General features: G+C 36.7%; 1 pseudogene; it reads left to right on the top strand.

The window, feature by feature from the left end:
• The first annotated feature begins 5422 nt into the window (after positions 1–5422).
• On the top strand, positions 5423–6014 carry LOC109456500 (tryptophan--tRNA ligase, mitochondrial; annotated as a pseudogene).
• Positions 6015–20744: the final 14730 nt, after the last annotated feature.

Raw genomic sequence — 20744 nt, 5'->3', positions numbered from 1 at the left:
ATACTCTCGTGACACTATACATAGTTATTACTATGTTATTGACTATATTCCTTAAGCTTTACTTTACATCCCCATGACTATTTTGTAACTACCAATTTGCACTTCTTAATCCCTTCACCTTTTACACCCTGCCCCCCAACCCTCTCTCATCTATCACTCTGCAAATCTAGTACCCATCTCCACCATACATAGTTATTATAATATTATTGACAATATTCCTTATGCTATAACCTACATCCCCATGATTACTGTCTAACAACCAATTTGTACTTCTTAATCCCTTCCTCTTTTTCACTCACACAGAACCCCACTTCCATGTGGCAACCATCAATATGTTCTCTGTATCTATGAGTTTGTTTCTGTTTTGTTTATTTCTGTTTTGTTTGTTTACATATAAACGAAATGACATTGCATCTGTCTTTCTGTGTCTGACACTCCACTTAGCACAGTACACTCCAAGTTCATTCATTATGCCATAGATGGCAAGAACCCATTTCCTTCCCTGGCGGAGCAATATTCCATTGTATATATGTACCATCAACTCTTTATCCATTCCTCCATCAATAGACACCCAGGCTACCTCCACATCTTGGCCATTGTAAACAATGCTGCAATGAACATATGGGTGTGCGGGTCCCCACGAAGTAGCTTTTGGGTTTCTTCAGATAAATACCCTGAAGTGGGATTACAAGGTCCTTTTTTGTCTCTTGTTATAGCCTAGCCTTTGTTTTAAAGTTTATTTTGTTTGATATAAGTATGGCTACTCCAGATTTTTTTTCTTTTCATTTTCATGAAATAACTTTTTCCAACCCTTTACTTTCCATCTGTGTGTATCTTTAATCTTATAGGCAGCATATATAAGGATGTTTTTTCTTCCCATTCAGCACCCCCGAGTCTTTTTAATGGAGCATTTAATCCATTTACATTGAAAGTAATTATTGATAGATATGTAGCTATTGTCATTCTATTATTCATAATGTTGATGTTTTCTTTCTTTCTTTCTTTCTTTCTTTCTTTCTTTCTTTCTTTCTTTCTTTCTTTCTTTCTTTCTTTCTTTCTTTCTTTCTTTCTTTTTTTCATCTTAAAGAAGTCCCTCTAACATTCCTTGTAATACTGGTTTGGTGGTGATAAACACCTTTAGTTTTCTTGTCTGGGAAACTCTTTATCTGTCCTTTGATTCTAAATGATAGCTTTGCTGGGTAGAGTAATCTTGGTTGTAAGCCTTGCTTTTCATAATTTTGAATATTTTGTGCTATTCCTTCTGGCCTGCAAAGTTTCTGTTTATAAGTAAGCTGACAATATTATGGGAGTATCCTTATAAATTACTAGTTGCCTTTCTCTTGCTGCTTTTAGGATTTTCTCTTTGTTTTTAACCTTTGCAATTCTAATTATAATGTGTCTTGGTGTGGGCCTGTTTGGGTTCATTTTATTTGGGACTCTCTGAACTTCCTGGATTTGTATGTCTATTTCCTCACCAGGTTAGAAAAGTTTTCTGTCATTATTTCTTCAAATTGGTTCTCAATCCCTTGCTCTCTGTCTTCTTCTTCTGGCACCCCAATGATGTGAATATTGTTACACTTCTTGTCCCAGAGGTCTCTTAAATTATCCTCTTTTTTTGAATTCCTTTTTTTTTTTTTTTTTTTTTTGCTGTTCTGGCTGGGTGTTTTTTGCTACCGTGTCTTCTAAATTGCTGATTTGATCGTCTGCTTCTTCTAGTCTGTTGGTGATTCCTTCTAGTGCATTCTTCATTTCAGTTATTGTATTCTTCACTTCTGACTGGTTCTTTTTATGGTTTCTATGCCCCTTTTTATGTTTGCTGTCTATCTGTTGAATTTCTAACTAAGTTCATTGAGCATCCTTATAATCATTGTTTTCAACTCTGTATCTGGTAGGTTTGCTTGCCTACATTTTGTTTAGTTCTGTTTCTGGATTTTTCTTCTGTTCTTTGATTTGGAATGTATTTCTTTGTTTCCTCATTTTGGTTGCCTCTCTGTTTGTTTCTACGTAATAGGTAGATCTTCTATGTCTTCCAGTCTTGGGCAGTTGGTCTTAGGTAGTAGGTGACCTGTGGGGCCCTGGCACAGTCTTTCAGGTCACCTACGGTGGGTGCTCCAGGGGTGTCCCTTGTGTGGGATGTGTGCCCTCCTGTTATATTTGAGCCTTAATTGATTGGCACATCAGTGGTTGGGATTGACCCTCAGGCTGATTGGCTGTGGGGTTTGGCCATGTCCATAGCTAACATGCTGTTGTGTAGGGGACTTACCCCACTGAGTGGCATTCACCCCAGTGGGCTCTTGTACATGTTGAGACTGCCCTTTGGGTGTGCCACTTGTGGGCCTATTTGTTGGTGTTCTGTGGTCTGAAGTCAACCTCCAAGTGTGATGTTCCTGGGGCCTCTTGGGAGGGGCTCCAGTGCAGACCCAGGTCAGCCACTGCCTGTGACCAGCTGGGGACTACCTGGTAAGAGATACAAAGTGATCTGTGGTTGTTCGCTGCCTGTGCTAACCCTGGAGGTGCATGGGAGAGGCCACACTGCAAACCAAGGTTGACTGCCACCAGTACCAGGTCTGCAGTAGCTCTACAAATAGCCAGAATACCCAGAGGCCTGTTTTCATCTGCCAACTCCCTTAAGGTTCGGCTCCTGATAAAGCCTCATGGGATAAATGAGTTGGATGAGGCAGAGTCTCAGGGAGTCACAAGAGTGGGAAGAATTGTGGTCACCAGGTAAATTTAGACTCTGGTTTGGTGCCAGTGCTGAACCTGGAACTACTCAGCAAAAGCCTCAGAGCCCACCAAGGTCAGCTGCCGCCCATCTGGGTCCAGTGGACTGTGATAGTTTTCAAGAAAGAGTACAATGTGGGCAGAGCTAGCTGTTCTCAGAGAAAGTGCCTCAGGTGTTGGGGGAGTTGGGTGCAGTGGGGTCCTTGTGAGTCATCAGGGTGGAGCCAATCAGATTCAGATTTGTCTTGTGGGGGTAGGCTCAACACATGAAAGATGGTACCCACCTGCCAGCTGCATGGGAGGAGGATGGCTGTCTTCATTGCTCTGGCCCTATATGCCTGTGACACCCCCGGAGTTATTAGTTATCCAGTCCCTCCACGGGAACCCAAAGGGAGTTCTTGCACATGAGAAAGTCTGTGCATGGGTCATTTAAGAGGACACCTAGGTTTCCCACAGTCTTCCATCCCACCCAGATTATCAGAATCCCCACTGTTTTTCACAGCCAGATGTTGTGCGGGCTCTTCTTCTCAGCATCAATACTCTGGGCTGGGGAGGCCAGTTGGGGCTAAGGTCTCTTGATCCTCTGGGAGAACCTCTGTGGCCAAGATATCCCTCCATGTTCTCAACCACCAAATGGAGTTTTGGGGCCAGCGCGTTTCATGTCTCGGCACTTCCTACCCATCTCTATGTGGCTTCTTCTAATATCTTTAGTTATAAAATGTGTGTTCAGCCAGACTTCAGAAGGTTCTTCAGGTTCATTGTTCTACAATTTAGTTATAATCTTAAGGTGTTCACAGAAGGAAGCAGGCATAGTGTTTATCTACTCCGCCATCTTGCATCTCCTCCCACAGTATTTTTTAAGATATAAAAAAAATATTCTATAGTTTTTTCTCTTTTTGTCATTTATTCCTAAATTTGTTTTTGTCTTTTATTTTCTTTTTATTTCTATATGTTTGCTTGAGGAGCACCTATTTTATTAGCTTTTCCAAAGAAGTAGTAGCTTCTGCTTCTCTTCATCTTTTCTATTCTTTGTTTTTCCTTTTTATAATTTCTTTTCCTTTACATATTATATCCCTTCTTCTGCTTTCTATTCGTTTGCTGTATTATTTTTATATTTTTTTTAACTGTGGAGATAGGTCATGAATTTTTGTTCCATTTTTTCTTTGTAATATAGTTACATAAAGCCTCAAAATGGACTCTAATTACTTCTTATCTGTATTGTATAAGTTTAGTTAGAGAGTGAGCGTTTTTTTGTGTGTCCTTTGTCTCTAAACAGTTTTCAATTTCCTCCTTAGTTCTAGGTTTAGTTTGTTATTCTGTTTAGGTGCAGTTTTGTGTTTATTTTGTGCTTGTGAGACTGAGTTTATTTTATACTTTATCAATTCTAATAAATTCTCAGTGATTATTTCCTAAAGCATTGCCTATCATCTCTTTTTTCTATTTTCTTCTTCTGGAATCCCCAGTTAACAGATATTAGACTTCCCATACTCTCTTCCAAGCCCCTTAATCTCTTTGTCATATTTTTTATCTCTGACATTTTGTTGCAGTCTAAGAAATTTCCCTAACTTATTTTCTAGTTTTTATTTACTGTCCCCACATTTATAAGTTTTACCTTTAAGCTTTTTTAATGTACTTGAACATATATTTTATTTCTAGAATTTTAATTTAGGTGATTTTTAAATCTTCCTGTTCTTTTTTAAATATTATTTTCCTACTGTACCTCTTAATTGAAAAAAATCATTATAAGCCTATTAATTTCATATTGTCTTTCAGATTATCATTCTATCATTTAAATACTTGTTATGTCTGGTAGGCTATCTGCTGTTTCTTTGACTTTCCTCATGGATTTGCATACTTCATCAAATCTAAAATGTCATAAATTGTAAGATGGAAACTTTCCCTTTATATTCTTTAAAAAAACCTGTTTCCAGATATCTAAAAATGTGAAATATGCATCTAAATATGAGTAAATATAACATACACACATTATTTTGTGTTTTGTACATTTTTAATTGTGAATGCACCTTTAATAAGGATTTGTGTCTGTGTGTGTGCATGTCAATCATATGTGGCTACATTTTGGGAACATCTTTCCAGTTGTTTTGCATATGCTTATACCAAAATCTCTTGGAGTAGAGTTGGCTAGACACCAATTTTTACATGAATTTCTATACTTGTAAGTTCCTGTACTATGCAAGCAATATAAATTTTATCTTAAACTCATGAGGTCCAGATCTACTGCTTAGAATTCTCAGGCTCTATAGTTTTACTTCCCCTGAGAATTATGCAGAGATAAATAAAATTACCTGCAATCTCACTTCATGCAGGTCCTAAGATCTTCTCCCCTGTCTTATATGGACATTGAAAGCTATGCGCATTAATTTCTCCAAAGCAACAAACCTCCCATTGCCCAAAACGGCCCACAGCCTCAGTTCCACGTCCTTGGCTGTGCTTATAGGTTCCTCTTTATGTCCAGGTTCTAAGGATTTTTCTTTATTATTATCAGTGATTTTAGCCCTATTTGAAATACTGTCCATTAACCTATCATTTGTAATTGATTGCAGCATTAATTTGTACATAATCTAGTTTGCAATACCAACCAAGTGGTTTGTTTGTTTAGTTATTTGTTTTATAATGAATATGAATCAGCGCTATATGAGTGAGTTATTTCACATTTGAAAATACATTTTAGCTTCTCAAGATGGCGCTATACTCAATGCGGAAGGCGTGTGGGTGCTGGAGAGTCATCCCGGCACTTCACACAGGACCTGAAGCTGCTCCGGCTTCCCTGAAAGATGCCGTGAAGCGAGTGTTCTCCACATTCAGCCTACAGGGATCTCCCACCTCGGCAATTACAAATAAAATTACCTGAGAGACACTGAGAGCTGGGTGAGATCACAGGATGAGCACAGCTCTGTGCTGTACAGCATCGTTGATCTACACTCCATCACTGTCCCCCAAGACCCAGCTGTCCTTGGTAGAGCATCTTGGACACGACTGCTGCTCTTCTTGCCTGTGGCATAAACCCAGTGAAGAGCGTCATTTTTCGACCTCAGGTGTCTGAACACACCCAATTAAGACGCATGGTCAGACTACCCCGATTACAATACTTACACCAGTGGAAGGCAAAGACTGCCAAGCAGAAGCAGGATGGAACTGGGGGTTTACTCACGTACCCAGTGCTCAAGGCAGCCGACGTGCTGTTGAAAAACTCCCAGACAGGTCCACCACTAAACCGGAACCCTACTGGAAGGCAGTCTGAGAAATGTAGCTTCCAAATTGCTATCCCCTGAAAATCAGGAAATAGCACAGAAGGGAGAAAAGGGTGCCTAGATGTCAACAGACAATCCAGTACACTCTTCTAAAAGCAATGGGTAGCCATTTATGCATCTTCAGGACAGAATGAATTTATCCTTTTAAAAGAAAACCAATTGGGGGGCAGACGGGTGGCTCCTGTGGTTAGAGCTCGAGCTCTGGGCAATGGGGCTGCCGATTCCCACATGGGTCAGCAAGCTGCGCCCTCCGCAACTAGAAAGAAGTCAATGGGCTGCTGCTCAGGTTCCGGGTGGCCAGATGGCTCAGTTGGTTGGAGCGTGGGCTCTCCACCACAAAGTTGCCAGTTTGACTCCCACAAGGTATGATGGGCTGTGCCCCCTGCAACTAACAACGGCAACTGGACCTGGAGCTGAGCTGCGCCCTCCACAACTTAGATTGAAAGGACAACTTGACTTGGAAAAGTCCCGAAGTACACACTATTCCCCAATAAAGTCCTGTTCCCCTTCCCCAATAAAATCTTAAAAAAAGAAAAAAAGAAAATACATTTTAATTTTATTGAACTAGTATGAAATCATTTTTCTAAGGATTTTGTGAACATTACTTCATTATGTTCTTGAACTTTTTTCTCTTCATTGTCTTGAGAATCAAATCTATTTTATTTATTTATTTATTTATTTGTTTATTTATTTATTTATTTATTATATGTATATTTTTTATTGGGGAACAGTGTGTTTTTCCAGGACCCATCAGCTCCAGGTCAAGTAGTTGTTTTCCATCTAGTTGTTGAGGGTGCAGCTCATGGCCCATGTGGGAATCAAACCAGAGACCTTGGTGTTACGAGCACTGTGCTCTAACCACTGAGCAAAACTGCCGCCCTAGAATCAAATCTTTACTTCAGAAAATATTTCCTTTACATCACTGAATATTATTTTATTTGCTCTCCTTTTCCACCAGGGCAACAATCATATATGTGGAGAATGAGAATATCCTTTGTGTTTTATTTTCTAATTGTTTTAAGTGTTTTCTTTTTCAACATCTCTTTTGATTTGTCTAAATTTTCTCGTCTGCCCTTGGTGTCTGTTTATATTTTAATGTCTTCAATATGACTCTCAAGTTCACAATAATTTTCTTTTTGCACTTCTTTCCATTTCCATCTCGCTATTTCCATTTCTTTCCTGAGATTTTTTCAGCTCTCTTTCCTTCTCACCTTCCCTTGAGCCATTGCAACTCATCTTTGAATTTCATTTCAGAGAGGCTATGCTTTTTTAATGTTTCATATTTTATTATGAAGTATTTGCTCCTTTTTTTCTGTTTCATGATATAATTATTCTATTGTGCATTTTTCATTTATTTTTTTTTTATATTATTAATTTGGTGCAAAAGTAATTGCAGTTTAAAAGGTTAAAAATAATTGCAAAAACAGCAATTACTTTTGCACCAACCTAATATTCATTGCTTTCCACTCCTATATCCCTACAGAGCTTCCTTGCTGGTTTCTTTCTGATAATTACTCATCTTGCATGTATCCCTTCTTTTGGCATGATCTTTACTATGGAAGATGATGCAGAGGAGTGTCCTGGAGAATGAGCCGGATGAGAACGTTTTCTTTTCTATACTCTAAACTTGGAGTTAGTCTTTCCTTTGGTTAGGGGAATGTTTGTGTGCACTATCAGTGAATTTCCAGGTCTCAAGTTTTGGTGTATATTATGAATTTTCTTCTCTCCAGGTACTTTAGATCAGAAATTGTATGGCTTACTTCTCTTCCTGTAAAAATGACACTTCTACACTATTCCTCACTCAGGTCTACATTCTCTGCTACTCTACAAAGTCCCATAAGACTTAGGAATGTAATGCACTCCAAATAGCATAAAAGACCTGACTGTTTCAGGGAAGGAGGTGTTCTTTATACAACTCAAAGAATGTTGCTTTTTTTGAAAAATACTTTCCCTTCCATCTGATGTCTACAGGTAGATAACTGAGTACTCATTCTGAATGTTCTACATGACATCCAGTGTCTGGTTTATGCTACCCCTGAAAGCATTATCTCAGTGTCTGGTGCAGGACCAGTGCAGCGGAAAGGGTTGGTTTCCTAGCACTTCTCACCTAATGTATCAAATATAAACTAAGTAAAAACAGAGGCTTACTATGTAAATGCAGCTTTAAGACTTGTCTCTCAGGATCCTATGCATGTCCATTTAAGTTTAGTGCTTACAGATTTCCCAATGACACTGTTTAGACTTACCCCTTACTTTTGTTGAAAAATGATTGTGTTTTCTTTTGTTTATTCTTGTTCTGCCTGTGTGTTTACTTTTTCAGATAGAACAAATTGAAATATTTTTGTACAGTCTTTACACAGAGTAACCTTTTAAGTCACTTAAAGTGTGTGTGAGTGTGTGTTTGTGTGTGTGTGTGTGTGTGTAGAAAATTTTGGTATGTTAATTCCTTTTTTATTATTTTGTCAGTAAACCAGTAGGTAGAACTTGTGTTATTTTCTAGTAACTAACAGAAATATCTGAGGGTGTGTGATATTAAAAGTGAAAACAAGGTACTTGTTTTTAGAAAGATATCAATTTATTGATAAGTAATTTTATTTTTTTGGTGAAATCAAAGATAATTTCATAATACCTTTAAAGCGATGTTAAGATATCTAACTCCTTTATAATTCAATCAAGCAGCTCTTTCTTGCTTGATATGTTTTACCTCTGCTTGATCTCAAACTCTAACTCATTTTATTGGTAGACTTTACTGTCTTTGTTTCAACTAAGTTCTTCAAGATTTCAAAATGAAGTGGTTGAAATTTGGTTTCTGGTACAGCATGTAAGGTACATTAGAAGTCACCACACTGCCCTAACAATAAGTAAAAATATGTATAAACTGAAAAATCAGCAAGTCTTCTTAGAACTATGAGAGAAGTGATATCACACAGCAAAACTCTGCCCTAAAAATTGGAGAGATAGACAGATACATACAGAAAAGCACAATTTACCAGACCAGAAACTTCGTAGAAACCAATGCCAGGATAGGAAAACCCAAACTGTAATTGACAAATTACTGGAGGCTCAGTACGAACAAGTCTGAAAGTTAAAAATTCCAGGGCAATCCAGACACAGGAAGACCCACCTGCTTTTGTGAGTTTTACCTCCAAGAGCTCAACCAGATCCTCAGTTAATCTCATAGAAAAAAATCCCCTTGAGCTTTCAGCAGGGGTGGGAAAGGAAACATTTTGAAGTACACCAGAACATTCTGTTCTTAACAAGAATTACCCTCAGGAGAAAGTATTTTACCAGGGTCTAATCCGCTGCTGGGATTTTATAAGAGCCTAATCTACCTGGGGGAAGGGAAACACCCAACTTCAGCCAGTTCTAGCCTTCCACTTAGCAGGAAGGAAATACCATACTCCAGCTCCCGCTAGTGTATCTGTTTCACCTGGGGGTGTGGGGAATTGAGAAGTATTGGTGAAGTTTCAGTCCAGGAGCACAGATTCACCAAAAGAATGAGACCTAATCATCTAGACCTAAGCATATGAACAGAATGTTCTCCTCCCCCCACACCTTACCATCGCATCACTAAAGGTCTATTTATTAGAATTCCTTTTACCCAGTACATCTAGTCCACTCTTAAACAAAAAATTGCAATGTATAGTAAAAGGTAAAAAAACATTTTGAAGAAGCTGAACAAGCATCAGAAGCAAAATCAAATATGTCAGAAATGTTGAAATTAATTATCAGACCAGGAATTAAAAAAATAACTATGATTAATATGTTGATGGCTTTAATGGAAAAAGTAAACAAAATAAAAAACACACAAATGGATAATGTAAATAAAGGTGGAAATTCTCAGAAAGAACCAAAATGACATGCTAGAGATTAACACTAACACACATAAAGAATGCTTTTGGTGGGCTCAGTAGTAGACTGTACTTGTTGGAAGAAAGGCTCTCTGAGCTTGAGGATATGACAATAGAAACTTCAAAAACTGAAAAGCAAAGACAAAAAAGATTAAAAAAAAGAACAGAATATTTCAGAACTGTGAGATAATTGCAAGAGGTATACCATACAGATAAAGGGAATACTAGAAAAAGAAGACATAAAGACACAGAAACAATGTTTGAAGTGATGATGACTTACAATTTCCCAAAAGTAATGTCAGATACCAATCCACAGATCCAGGAAGCTCAGAGAATAGCAAACAGGATAAATGCAAAAAACCAAAACAAACAAAACACTGCATTTAGCAAAATCATATTCAAACTTCAGATAATCAAAGATAAAGAAAATATCCTTAAAGAAGCCATAGCACAAAACACCTTATCTGCAGAGAAGTAAAGATAAGCATGATAGCTGACTTCTCTTTAGAAACGATGCAAACAAGAAAAAGTGGAGTGTTAAGAGAAAAAAACACCAACCAAGAATTCTGTAGTCTGCAAAATTATCCTTTGATAGTGAACGAAAAATAAAAAATTTCTCAGACAAAAAATCATTGAGAGAATTTTTTTGCCAGTAGACCTACATTGTAAGAAATATTAAAAGAAGTTCTTCAGAGGAAAGGAAAATAATATAGAAACTTGGATCTACATAAAGAAAGGAAGAATATCAGAGCAGGAATAAGGGAAGATGAAATAAAAACTTTTATTTTTCTTCTTAATCTAACAAATGACAGTTTGTTAAAAATAATAGCAACAATGTTTTAATATATATGCTTATGTATAAATAATATGAATGACATCAATGATATGAGAAATGGGCTTCTTGGTATTTACCCAAATGAATTGAAAAGTTACGTCTACATAACAACCTGCACACATGTTTATGGCAGCTTTATTCATAATTGCCAAAACTTGGAAGCAACTAAGATGTCCTTCAGTAGGAGAATGGATACATGAACTGTGATACATCCAGATAATGGAATATTATTCTCCACTGCAATAAATCTATGAGGCCATGAAAAGACATAGAAGAGGGCAGTCAGATGGCTCAGTTGGTTAGAGCTCGAGCCCTGAACAACAGGATTGCTGGTTCGATTCCTACATGGGCCAGTGAGCTGCACCCTCCACAACTAGATTGAAGGACCATGACTTGGAGCTGATGGGCCCTGGAGAAACACACTGTTCCCCAATATAAAATTAAAAACTAAACACACAAACAAACAAAAAACAGTTCAATTTTTCCCTTAATAAGCTGTGCTTTAGCATGTATGAACAAGCATTATTTGGTTCGACTAAACTAAAAAGCCTATTTAAAAAAAAAAATGTAGAGGAAACTTGAAACACAATATTAAGTCAAGGAAGCCAATGCACAGTGGTTACATATTATATGATTCCAACTATATGACATTCTGGAAAAGGCAATACTATGGAGACAGTAAAAAGATTAGTGATTGCCAGGAGTTAGGGGGAGAGAGACCGATGTATAGGCACAACACAACAGATGTTTTAGGGCAGCGAAACGATTTTGCAGGATACTATCGTGATGGAGATGTGTCATTATAAATTTTTCACAACCCATAGAATATAGTATACCACGAGTGAACCCTAATGTAAACTATGGACTTTGGGTGATGATGACCTGTCAATGCAGGTTCATTGACAGGGGAGACAGTGTGTGTGGAGAGAACAAGGGGCGATATGGACGCTCTCTGTATGTTCTTCTCAGTTTTGCCTGGAATCTAAAACTTTAAAATTTAATGTTCATTAATTTTAAAAAACCCAGTAATTTAATATGTTAGTTATCATCTGGTTCTTAAGAACTACTCAGTTAGGGTGCTGTAGATGATATCATTTCAATGACTTAAGTTTTGAATCAAAGAGAAACTAAACCAGATTGAGTCCATCACTTCTTCTCTGGACCACGGGACACTTGGCCCAATCAGGAACACTATAAATCCAGCACTGCATGTCAGAATAAGCACAAGGCATGGTACAAATAAGCTGCTGTTTTAAACCAAAAGAAGAAGGTAAGGCGCTTTAAAAATAAGTCAGACAGAAAAAGCAGAGAACCATGTGATTTCACTGATATGTGGTATATAAACCAAAAGCAACAAAACAACAAGACAAACAAATGAGAAACAGAAACTCATAGACACAGACAATGGTTTGGTGGTTGCCAGAGGGTAAGGGGGGTGGGGGGTGGGGGGTGGGAGATGAGGGTAAGGGGGATCGAATATATGGTGATGGAAGGAGAACTGACTCTGGGTGATGAACACACAATGGGATTTATAGATGATGTAATACAGAATTGTACACATGAAATCTATGTAATTTCACTAACAATTGTCACCTCAATAAATTTAATAAAAAATAAATAAATAAAAATAAAAAAATTTAAAAAATAAAAATCTAATATAACTGAAAGCTTGCCATCAGCATCAACTCTGTTCCTGTATTACTCCATTAAATCAGAAAGCTAACACATGCAGCATGAATAAAGTACAAAATAGAAGTGGATAACCTGTTATCCAGGCATTGTTCACAGTTTCTGATTTCAACTGACCTAACCAGACCCAACTTGCACCTTATTGTGTAACTGACCACATCCTTGTCGTTTCTGAAATATGGTTTATTTTTCTGTTTATGGTTTTATTTCTTCAGTGACATCTCATTTTACTGACCAAATTCACTCTCAGCCTCTTAATTTACTATTCCTAGAATCCAGTCTCTTCTCTGAAACTCTTATGTCTTAGGAGAGACCTAAGATGGCTGTCATCTCCTTTTATATTCTCTGACATCAATTTGATCTTGGACCACAAATCCTCTGTCTCTATAATCATACGTAATCATAGTACCTAATAAAAAATGACTTTGATTTGAGCCCAATTATTCAACAAAAACTTTCAATCACTCCCAGATATTTTCATTCACCTCCTTTTCCTACTCTGCTAATTGACTTTCTCATCTTCTACACGCTTTTCCAATTGGACCTTGTCAGCCATCTCCCCTCTCCTAGTAGGAAGTTTCTTCTTCAGCAGTGTATGTGGGACTCTTATCTTCATTGCAGTGATGGATCTAATCAGGCCTTCACAAAGCTTTAATAAACAAAACTTAAGTCGTTACCTAGGTATCATTAAAGCTACTTATTGTCAAAATAAATCTCGAAGTGGGGGTGAGGGGAGGAGTGCTTTCCAAAAAGCACCATTATTTGCTTCATTTTTGTAAAAGTATTTTTTTAGGGGTAGTGGAAGGGAATAGCTGGGTGTCTTCAATTACAGTTGGGGTAAAACAAACATCACTTCAACCTATAATTGTAAGAACTCCTGAAGAACATGTACACTGACTATAAACCAGGGTCACTTTGCATCACTCTTCCTTTGGTAATATAGTCTTTTAACCCACAGAACTCTCTTCTGTGATTTGGGTCTCTGTACTCTGTGACTGGCTTTAGAAAGATTAGTGGTTTTGAATCAGCAGTTACAATAACTAGAGTAGAGTTATTGCTTCCTTAACTTTGTGGCTCTGTCTGTCAACAGAAAAAAATAGCTAAAATATAATCAAAGCCAGATGGCTCCAGAGGAAATGCTTCTAATGTTTCAGCTGTTGTTACAACACCCTGAGAAGAACTCTTTTATGGCTGGTCACCATCGCTGTGCTTTACTGGCCCATCTGTTCCCTAGATCTTGTGTAAGAGCACTTGTGGCTTTGGTTAACTTTAACTGAGCAGCAAAGTACCTTGTTCCGGCTCCACAGTACCTAATTTTTAAAAAATGACATTAGGGCATAAATGAGGAAAGCACAGACAGGCAATATGTTGTCTATGCTCACAGACTAAGCCCTCAGCTAAAACCAAAGGGAAACATTGAAGACAAATTGATAGATCATTTTGAAACCAGAAGAACTGTCTCCTATTTCTTCATAAGAAGTCACCTGTTGGCAGTGAAAACTAAGAAAAGTTGTGAAAAGTAATTTCCTTCTCTAGTATCCAGCAGAAAACCATTTGTTATAATTGTGCTCAACCACTTGCATAAGAGTGATAAGGCGTAAGAGTGACAGTCTGTGTATGATCCACAAATTCCTTAGTTTCAATAAGATTAATAGTATTGTTAAGAAATGATCACATCTGTTGGTAAACCAGCTCTTTAAGATTGAAAAAAGCCTCAATTTGGAGGCTTTGCAGAGTTTCATCATGTAACCTGTGGTCCATTTCAGCTATCCATGGTCTAAGAACAGGCTTGCAAAATTCATGAATATTTAAAATTCAGCTCTCAAAGCCTCAATTTAGTGAGCTCCTGCTCACTTCCGGATGAGTTGCAAATAAACAAGCACAGTCATGGTTTATAGCAGGTGTGTTTTGAGATGAAACATGTTTCTTGCAAAGTCATGATGAGCAGGGATTCAATACATACAATAAGCATGACTTTCCCTGAATTACTCCATTAAATCAGAAAGCTAACACATGCACCATGAATAAAGTACAAAATAGAAATGGATAATCTCTGTTACCCATGCATTGTTCACAGTTTCTGATTTCAACTGACCTAACCAGACCCAACTTACACCCTATCTTGTAAACACACACACACACACACACACACACACACACACACACACACACACAGTTTGATTCAAAGGCTTTGTATTGCTTTTTACAAACTAATGAGAACATTGTTAGACTATGTTGCATAGGAATTTTCCTATATAATTTCAGTGTTTAGGATAGCTTAAAGGATTTATGTCAAATTAGAGCGTAAGGGTGGTTGTCAGTTTTAGTAAATGATACAAGGTAAAATGCACTGAGTATTCCTAATATATAACAATACAAATAATAGTAGGAAACTAGGTAACTTCACCATTTAAATAGTTCTCTGTCCCTCTAAATTCAGCTGTTGCCCTTACTGACAATGTTTCTGCTTCCAATGGAATTTAAGAATAAATGGGTAGATAGCTACACAATTTAGGAGCTATTGACATCTGATTGACAAAATAAATGTAAGAATTGACAAGAGATGTAAACTATAAAGCACCTGAAAGTTTTCAGGTTGTTTAGAATTGAACAGAGGGGTTGTGATTACAGAGGTTATTGGTATTTCATTTCCTGCTTTGCAAAGTTGTGTAAAAATTATCATCTAAGTAATTAATAAGTAAAAAAAACCCACAAAAATAAAAAACAGTATTTTTTTAATACTGTCATGTTGTGTCGACAAATCCAGGACTTGTTCTCCAAGAGTACAATCCTTATATTAAAAATGACTAAAAAGAGATGTGTATAGTCTTGACAAGTAGCAGGTAGATTTCACATACGCATGCCATTTTTCATCTTTTTGTGTTTTAAGAAGAGATTTTATTTATTTTTTTTTATTTATGTTAGTTTCATGTGTACAAAGCAACATAATAGACATTTGCACGCCTCACAAAGTGATAACCCACCTCCCCCGAGCTACTACCCCTTTGACATCATATGTAGCTGTTACAATACCATTGACTATCTTCCTTATGCTGTACTCCACTTCCTGTAAAGATATATATATCTTTTCCTTAGAGTTAACATACAGTATTATTCTACTTCAGCTCATCAGATGTATTAGTCAGGCATCTACACAGTCTATGAAGTGATCCCCTTCCAGTGTCCGTGGGGAGAAAGTGAAGGGATTAGAAAGTGTAAATTAAAAGACAAAATATAGTCATGGGGATATGAAATACAGTATAGGAAATTTAATCAACAACTTTGTAAAAGGGTTTATTTTATTATTTGAATTGGTAGCATATAACCAGAAACATTAAAAAAATATGACTTGGAATATTATGAGGAATTTGGTTTGAAGTCAGTGTAATGTATAAAAATGTATTTTGTTATAAATTGGTTTGAGGAATTTTTGAAATGAGTTTTTATAAATTGAATATTGAAATATTTTGTATTTTTATAAACTTGTCATATATTCCTTAACTCAGAGAAATCACCCTTCTTCTAATACAACAATGAGTGGCTAAATTAGGAAAGTTATACTCTAGTACCAGATTGCCTGGTTGTAATTCCCGTCCTTGTGCATTTTTTTAAGCTTATTTGTATTTATTTATCACCTCTGTAAATAAATGTTATAATAATAGTATCTACTCCAAATGTTTGTTATAAAGAATAAATGTGTTAATGTATAGATTTTAACAAAAATAATGCCATATGAAAAATAGTCTTCTGAAATTTGCTCTTCTGACTTAGTACTGAACTTCATTTTACCTGTCATCCTGATTCTTTGTATGAACTTCCCAATGATATGTATTTAACGTAAATTTTTCCAAACATTCCATTATAAATAATACTGACATTATTATACTAACTTAATTTAAATATCCTGTACTTCAAGTTCTGATAGTTACTTACATAGCTAGATCCAACAATCAATATATGTTTTAAACACTATCAATAAAGAGGGCATTTGCTTAATGGTTAATACTATACTTGCATTTTAACTAGAAATTGAAGGTTTACAATATATTTTGGATTACCAAAAAAAAACAAATAACCACTATTTCAATTGTATTTCATTTGGATGTGATTGGGAGAGTTAAATACATGATGTGTGGAAAGCACTGTGCAGTCATGTTTTCCTGGTCTCCTGGAAAAGTGATCTAAACTATTTAAAAGAGTTGAGTCACTGACCCATAGGTCTATAAATGGAATAAGTGAAGCTGATATCCATCTTGAGTGGCTTTTATCCTTGTAGAGGCAATGCCAAGGAGGCAGTACCCTCCCTCCACAATCTTATGGATCTACTACGTTCCCAGCAAACCAAACTAGAGCTTTAGGACTACTAGAAAGATCTCTAATCTAGGATTCTTGAAGTCCTACTTTTTGTCCTTCCTGTGAGTTACTGAGTCAATTATTTAGTGAGAAGTCTTCTATTTAATGGTGATAACTGCTGAATGATTTTGTGAAGTAAAACTAATCAACCTTCCTGGATGAAAAGTATTAGAAAAAAGAAGATTGCCGAAAGGGTCTGTTTTTAACCAGGGTAAAAGAAACACTAACATGTGCATGTATTGAAGGCATAAATACAGAGTCTCTTTGTGGTTTCACAGGAAAAGGTGGCAACCCAACCTCAGCATGAGAGCAATTATATTTAAAGAATAATGCCTTCTCAACTGCAGTGTGATAGTGTTTATATAGTTAGGTACAGTGTGATTTTTAACTTTGTTGGGTTGGTAATTAAAATTAAGATAGGTGCATGAGAAACTCATGATGAATAAAAATGGGTTATGTAGAAAATAATACTACTGGTCAGGTATTTAGGAATTTAAAAAAAAACTGTTCTTTCCTTTCAGAGATTTTATTACTTCCAATGAATGAAAACTGTTGAAGAACACATGTTTTTAAAGCAAAAGTAAATCTGTCTCTTGAAGCATTTCAGTGTTGTTGGAATTCATCGATTCATATACTCCTAGGGGTTCCTAATGGAGAAATCACTATTGAGGCACAGATCACAATGAAATCTTAAAATAATTATATTTATGTCAACATTAAGAAGAATTTTGGAGATGCTTGTAGTTACTTCAATGTCTACTAAATTTTTTTTTAACTTAGGGTAACTTTATATTTCTTTGTAACATTAAAGAATCTTTAGATTAAAATTTAAATCTTTTTCTAGTTTTATTAAATTTTGGGGGTGACATTGGTTAGTAAAATTATAGAGGTCTCAAGTGTACATTCTGTAATATATCATCTAAATATTGCACTGTGTGTTCACCACCCAAAGTCACCATGTATTTGAGTCTTTTACACTCTTCTATCACTTACCCTCTGGTAAACACTAAACTGTTACCTGTGTCCATGATTTTTTGTTTGCTTGTTCCTCTTATTTGTTTGTTGCTTTCAGTTTTATATCCCACATATGAGTGAAGTCATACGGTTCTCAACTTTTTCTGTCTGTCTTATTTCACTCAGCATGATAATCTCAAGATTCATCCATGTTGTCACAAATGGCAGTATTTCATCTTTTATTATGGCTGAGTAATATTTCATTGTGTATATATACCACATCTTCTTTATCCAATCATCTATTGAAGGACACTTTTGTTGTTTCCATGTCTTGGCCACCATAAATACCGCTGCAATGAACATAGAGGTATTTATATCTTTCCAGATACAAGTTTTCAGGGTTTTTTTTGTTTTTGATTTTTTTTGTAGATGCCCAGAAGAGGGATTGCTGGGTCATATGGTAATTATATTCTTAATTTTTGAGGAACCTCCATACAGTTTTCAATAGTGGCTGTATCAATTTATATTCCCATCAGCAGTGTATGAAGGTTCCTTTTTCTCCATAGCCTCTCCAACACTTGTTATTATTTGTCTTGTTGATAATAACCATTCTAAGAGGTGTGAGGTGGTATCTCATTGTGGTTCTGATTTGCATTTCCCTAATAGCTAGTGAAGTTGGGCATTTTTTCATGTATCTGTTGACTGTTTGTATGTTTTGGGAAAAGTGTCTGTCAGGTCCTCTGTCCATTTTTTAAATTCGATTGTTTGTTTTTTTATTGTTGAGTTGTATGAGTTTTTCATATATTTTGGATATTTCCCCTTATCAAAGGTGTTGTTTGCAAATATCTTCTCCCATTTGGTTGGTTGCCTCTTTGTTTTGTTTTGGTTTCTTTTGCTGTGCAGAAGCTTTTTAGTTTGTTATGGTCCCATTCATTTATTTTTCTTTTACTTCTCCTGCCTTTGCAGTCAAATTCATCAAATTCTCTATGCATCCAAGGTCCATAAGTTTATTAGGGTGGTGCAAAAGTAATTGCGGTTTTGGACTGTGAATTTTAAATCATTATAACTAGGCTCAAACACATCTTTATTAATCAAAATAGAAACCATTGCAATCAACACATTTTTGCCAATGAGAAATAAGTTTGTTTATTCCTGTGGCCTGAAAATCCGTGCTTTGGGATTCCATGAACTCTTGGGAAGCATTTTCTGCATCCTGCTGGTTGTGGAAGCATTTTCCCTGCAAAAAGTTGTAAGATGCTAGAAGTGGTAGTCACTTGGTGGAAAGGTCAGGTGAATATGGCAGATGAGAAAAAATTTTGTAGCCCGATTCGTTCAACTTTTGAAGCGTTGGTTGTGCAACATGGGATGGGGAATTGTCATGGAGAAGAATTGGGCCCTTTCTGTTGACCACTGCCAGCTACAGGTGTTGCAGTTTTCAGTGCATCTCATCGATTTGCTAAGCATACTTCTCAGATGTAATGGTTTCGCTGGGATTCAGAAAGCTGTCGTAGATCAGACCGTCAGCAGACCACCAAACAGTGATCATGACCTTTTTTTGGTGCAAATTTGGCTTTGGGAAGAGCTTTGGAGCTTCTTCTCAGTCCAACCACTGAGCTGGTCATCGCTGGTTGTCGTATAAAATCCACTTTTCATTGCACGTCACAATCCCATCAAGAAATGGTTCATTGTTGTTGGCATAGAGTCAGAGAAGATGACACTTCAAAACGATGACTTTTAAAACATTTTATTTGTGGCACCCACAGCTCATGAGGCACCATGAGGCACCCACTTATTGAGTTTTCACATCTTTCCAATTTGCTTTAAATGCCGAACGACCATAGAACGGTTGACGTTGAGTTCTTCCACAACTTCTGGTGTAGTTGTAAGAGGACCAGCTTCGATGTTGCTCTCAATTGGTCATTGTCAATTTCTTTAGTGTGGTTGAATTATTCCCACTGTAGACACAGAAGTAAATTCTATCTTTGAAAAATTTTGTTTCCTGGATGAAATAGAAGTGACAAGAATGAGTTCTCCTTGGCACTGATGCTATATCACTCTGCCTTTGTATCTCTTTTATTAGTGTTTATTATTTTGGTTGAACAGTTCTTAACTCTTCAAACAGACAGATAACCTTGGACAAAAATGTATTGTTTCATCCTTTCACTGCATGTAACATGATTTGCTTAAGTATTATAGGAATATAGAGGTACTCCCATCTATCCACCCACTACCGAGAGGGCGGGGAAGACAGAGATAAAAAGAGAGAGGAAAGAAATAGGGAAATACATGATTACTTTTACCTAGAGTTAAAGAATCTTCAAAGAAAGGGGGGGGGGTTGTTTGTGCATCTTAGATACATTAAAATTTAATGATGTGGAGAACAGACGTTTAGTCACAACCTAAGCAGAGAAAAGAGAGTATTCAGAGCTATAGAGCCCACTGGAGAAGAGTGGAAAAAGTGGTAAGAATAGAAACTACATTAGATCATGTGTGGACCAAGCCAGGGGCATAGGGCTGTGGAGACAAAGGGTGGAGAAGAACACTGGTGGTGAAAGTTGAAAGTGGGAATGTACATACTTTAGGTACGTTGAATTTAGGCACTTATTGTTCAGTCAATGTATAGCTTTTAGAGAGGGAAGGGAAACTTGACTTTATTATCTCTTTTTTAGAAATAAACTCTGATGTTAATGTGGAAAAGAGATAGTGGTGGAGAGAACCTAGAAAGAGAGATAGCAGTTAGGAAGAGAAGAGATTATTATAATATTTCAAGTGAGACATGGCACTTTGGGAACCTAGTAGAGGCTGCGAGGATGGAGAAGAGAGATAAAATTGAGAGATCCAAGAAAGCAGTGGAAATTCCAAAGCTTAGTAGCAAACTGATTTAGCCTGTTTCCTTTTTGTGGTCCCCCCTCCAATACTAATATCTAGACCAATTTCTGCCCTGTGTTACCACATGGGATGAAAAGGAAAAATGTGGTAATCTAACCTAAGCAAGACTAAAGTTAATTTAAATTTTTTTTTTTTTAAATCAGTGCAATCCTGGATTCACTAGACCTTATTTAGCCTACA

Source organism: Rhinolophus sinicus, linkage group LG01 (assembly GCF_036562045.2).
Source record: "Rhinolophus sinicus isolate RSC01 linkage group LG01, ASM3656204v1, whole genome shotgun sequence".
NCBI lineage: Eukaryota > Metazoa > Chordata > Mammalia > Chiroptera > Rhinolophidae > Rhinolophus > Rhinolophus sinicus.
Note: the sequence above shows the minus strand (reverse complement) of the source record. Positions and strands in the feature narration are given on the sequence as shown.